Source organism: Fukomys damarensis, unplaced genomic scaffold (assembly GCF_012274545.1).
Source record: "Fukomys damarensis isolate Sample0158 unplaced genomic scaffold, DMR_v1.0_HiC HiC_scaffold_7, whole genome shotgun sequence".
NCBI classification, from domain to species: domain Eukaryota; kingdom Metazoa; phylum Chordata; class Mammalia; order Rodentia; family Bathyergidae; genus Fukomys; species Fukomys damarensis.
In genome coordinates this window covers 42,401,749-42,406,424 of record NW_022900919.1, presented here as the reverse complement: position 1 = coordinate 42,406,424, position 4,676 = coordinate 42,401,749, and positions in this window count along the sequence as shown.

Genomic DNA, 4,676 nt, shown 5'->3' with positions numbered 1-4,676 from the left:
AAAAAAAAAAAAAAAAAAAAGCACAATGTATACGTTTACTATGGGGTCAAAAACAACAGAGAATACATAATTGAAACTGGAAGATAAATGAAAATAAATGATCAAGAATACAGCACACAGAAGACTGGAAATACAGAAAGGAGAACAAGACATGCTCATGCTTATATTGAAAAGCTCTAATGCATATCAGAGCCTCAAAAGGATCAGAGAGGGGCCAGGGCAGGGCTGATATTTGAAAAGACAATAGCTTTAAACATTCTAGAATTAAAAAAAAAAACAAAAAAACACCAGCTTCGAGAGTCTCACACAGTACTGAGAAAAAGAAATATAGAAATGCTTGAAAGTACAACTTCTAAAAGTAAAAGGCAAAGAAGTTTAAAAGCTGCCAAAGTAAAGGCACATATTACCTGTAAAAAAAGCAATAACTAGGTAAGGATGTAGCTCAGCAGATCTCTTGCCTAGCACACTCAAGCTCCTGGGTTTAGTTCTCTGCACAACAGAAATAAAAGCAATAATTAGGCTGGTGGTATAACATGGAGGTAGAGCATGTGTTTGGCTTGTATGAAGTCCTGGGTTCAATTCTTTTTTTTGTTTTTGTTTTTTGGTATTGGGGATTGAACTTGGGACCTTGCACTTGCAAGACAGGCAGCAGAATCACTGAGCTAAATCCCTGGCCCTCTGGGTTCAATTCTTAACACCAAAAATAAAATAATAAAAAACTTAAAAAGTAATAATCCATTGGCTGATTTTTCAAGAGAAACAGTAGAAGAAAACACAAATATTTTTCAATATGCTGAGAGAAAATCATTGCCTCTTAAAATAAGCAAAATAAAGGCCAGGGATTTGGCTTAGTGGTTCCCCTGCCTGCCTTGCAAGCACAAGGACCTGAGTTCGATCGCTGGTACCAAAAACAAAACAAAAATAAATAAAATTGTAAAGAAATAAGCAAAATAGTCCTTCACAACTAAAGATCAAAACATTTTGCTTTCTGGGTATGTGTCATGTGTGTTACTTGGAACTGAGCTATTTTTCCTAACCCTTTTTATTGTGAAACAGAGTCTTGGTAAGTCACCCAGATACAATTTGATCTCATGATCTTCTTGCATCATCTTCCCAGAGTGCTGGGATTACAGGAATGCACCACCAGGCCTAGGTAAAAATACAAGAATTTTGGAATTCAGATATAGGGACACTTTGTTACCTACAGAACATAATTAAGAGTATAAAGTGTATGTTTTGGGAGAATACAAAATAGTCTCAAAAGATCAGAGAGAAACAAAGAAATGATGAGTAACAAAAAAGGAAAATCTGCAAATAAATACAAATGTATGTTGAAAATATTATGAGAGCAATGATGCATGCTTAGTTGAAAACTGTATGTATGTGTACACTTAAAACATGCAGAAGATCTGGGGATGGCATGCCTATAATATCTGCTACTTGGGTGGTTGAGGCAGGAAGACTACAAGTTAAACACTGGAGGGTCAGAGGAAAGGAAAGCCATATTTGTCCTCTTTCTCTTGTTGCCAGCAGTGTTTGTATTTTCTCCATAGCCTCATGTCTCAACAGGCAAAAACTAATAATAAGAGTAATAAAAATCACCAGGAAGCCAAGCATATAAAATAGAAAATTAGCGACCATTAGTTGATTCTCTGAAAAGACTAACAAAATGAATAAACCTTTTGGAATCTTCATTAAGAGAAAGTCACAAATATAAAAGGAGAATTACTTCTGATCCTACAAATTGAAAAAACTAAGTAAAGGATATTATGAATAGATTTATGTTAATATATTTAAAAATTAAGCTGAGTATGGTGGTGTACACCTGTAATCCCAGCACTCAGGAGGCTGAGGCAAGAGGAGTGCTGAGAGTGTGAGGCCAGCCTGAGCTATATAGTGAGTTCAAGGCCAATCTGAACTACATTGTGAGATCCTGTCTCAAAAAACAAAAATAAAATAATAAAAATAAATAAATATTAACAAATTAAAATTAAAATTAAGATGAATGCCAAGTGCCATAGCACATGTTTATAGTTCCATCTACTCGGGAAGCTGAGTCAGGAGGATTCCTAGCTCCAGGTCAGTGAGATGTTGTCTAAAAAAAAACCCCAAAAACCTGGCACTGTGACACACCCGTAGTCACAGAACTCTGTGAGACTGAGGTGGGAGGATTGTGTCCAACTAAAGATAAAGTTGGGGGACAGGAAGGGAAAGTTAAAGGGTCTCAGTGAGGTCTCTGGCAAATAAAGAGTTAAACCCCTGCCCTGCCCAAAAAAATGTGGGTGGGGAGAGAGAGTAAGAAAAACAAAGGGACAGAGGTGGAGGGCTGGCCTGGCTCACTTCATGCCAAAGCTCAATTCTCTCCTTCCTGTACCTCCAATTACACACACACACACACACACACACACACACACACACAAGCAGGCTATATTATAAAAATTCATTTAGTATATAAGGTATACACTAATACTTTAACACTCATACATATATATACATATGTATGTATTTTATTATTCTCACCATATTAATACACTAAAATGCACATGTATCTTTTTTTACTAACTTGACCTTGAATGCAACTCTGCTGTAAAACTCACAAGATAAGCAGCTGGATAGCAGAAAGAGACCAAAGTCCTGCTTATCCAATAATTTACACATAGGCAATGGAAGGGGGGAAGTGGTCAGATCGGGGGTGTCAGAGGTCAAAATAGCCGATCAAATGATAACAACTTTGAAGAGGGAGAATCCCTTTCTTGCCATGACATAAAAGGGGCTAAGAACAAAGACCACTGAGTGCCAATTCCAGGCTCCCTACCTTACTCCAACACGGTAGCTATCTATCTCATCTCTCTCCTTTTTTTTCCAATAAAGTGATTTTTGTCTACCCATTTCCCTTCCCTTCCCCATAAAGTAGTTTTGTTTCTCCTTCTGAACTTGTATCTCTAATTCTTTTATTGATGCAGGTTGTTTTTTACAAACCATAGATAAAAATCTACCCTCATGAGATATAATGCAACCCGAGCAACTTATACATTTAATGAGACTGTGTTTCAAAATAACAAATAAAAAAGGATTGGGGATGTAGCTCACTGCAAAGGTCCTGTATTCAGTCCCCATGACCAATAAACAAACAAACAAGCTGGAATACAGTTCAGTGTTAGAGCATCCCTAAGTTTAAGCCCTAGTGTCATTAAAAGTACATAAATAAATAAATAGGAAGGTGAAAATCCTAGAAAATGCTCATTAAAATGACACAACAAGAGCCAGGGATGTAGTTCCCTGTGCCTGCCTGGCAAGTGTGGGATCCTAAGTTTGATCTCCGGTACAAAAAAAAAAAAAAAAAAAAACACAAGAAGAAATAGAAAAGCAGATGAAGTCCTATAATTTATCAATTCATTTAGTTATTTTTTTCTTCCTCCCCAGAAACTATTCTCAATCAGTGACTGATGGGAGCTGATGGGAACACTTCAGGCTCCTCACTTCTTGTGGGAGGGCTAACAGTATGGTGCCTACACTGAGGGGCTCCCAGAGCAAGACCTCCTTGTGCACACAATAGTAACTGACTTGATAACACATGCTATACTGATCTCCTTACTTTCTTTGCATCACTTCCTCACTCTTTTATCAGTATTTTCCTTTACTTACCAAATAAACTGCTTGCAATAGATTTCTTGTCTCGGCATATGCTTCTGGGGACACCCACCCTCTCCCCAGCAAACAGAAATAGCTCAAGTCATACCATGTCTGCTGTAGGAGGGAATGTGTGTGTGAAGGGGTGGTTATTTTCAGTTGTGAGCTAGCTACATTCTTCTAATTTAAGTCCAGATGTGGCTCCCCATGACTCAGCAACATAAATAGCATTCTTTTTTTTTTTGGTGCTGGGATTGAACTTGGGATCTTGTGCTACAGAGGCAGGTGATGGCATCACTGATCTAAATCTCCAGCCCCATAAATAGCATTCTTAAAAGAACCCAATTGTTAGAAGAAGGATGGAAGAGCCTCAATAAGAGCTCACTGAGAGAGGGAAAACATCAAAAGGTTGGTCACCTATTTGTAGAACACATTAGCTCCCTACAAGACAAGGGCATCAAGTGCTCTCAAGTGCTCTTGGCCTTGGTGGCATTCAGAGTTCTGTGGTCAGCCCCTCTTGCTGCTTCTGGGCTGCTCTTTGCCCTCATCCCTCTTGTCCCTTGACCTCCCAGCCACATCTAAAGGGTGCCTAGGATGAGTTCCTCTTCTGAATTCTGCATAGCTTTTGCAGCTCATTTCCTGTTGGTTTAAGAGCTGAGGACTGAGGATGTCTTAAGGTATGTCAGACACATTTGCCTTATTTTAACACTCATTTAGAATGCTTATTAAATACAGAAATTCCCAGCACCGCTCCTTGCCTCTTTGAAGAAGAAGAGCCTGGGAAACAGGCCTTTTCTGGATTTCCTAAAGAAGACAGTAAGAGGCAAAAGCTTCATGGTAGAGCCTTAATGAGAGGCACAATTTTAGAGCAACACAACTTAGGGACAAGAGGAAGGAAGGAAGGAAGGAAGGGAGGAAGGAAGGGAGGGAGGGAGGTAGGAAGGAAGGAAGGGAGGAAGGAAAATGCAGTCACATTATTGAGCTGACTACAGCTTTACAACAAAACAGAGCTAGTTGCTTGGTTACACAAAGGTCTTCTCTAAATG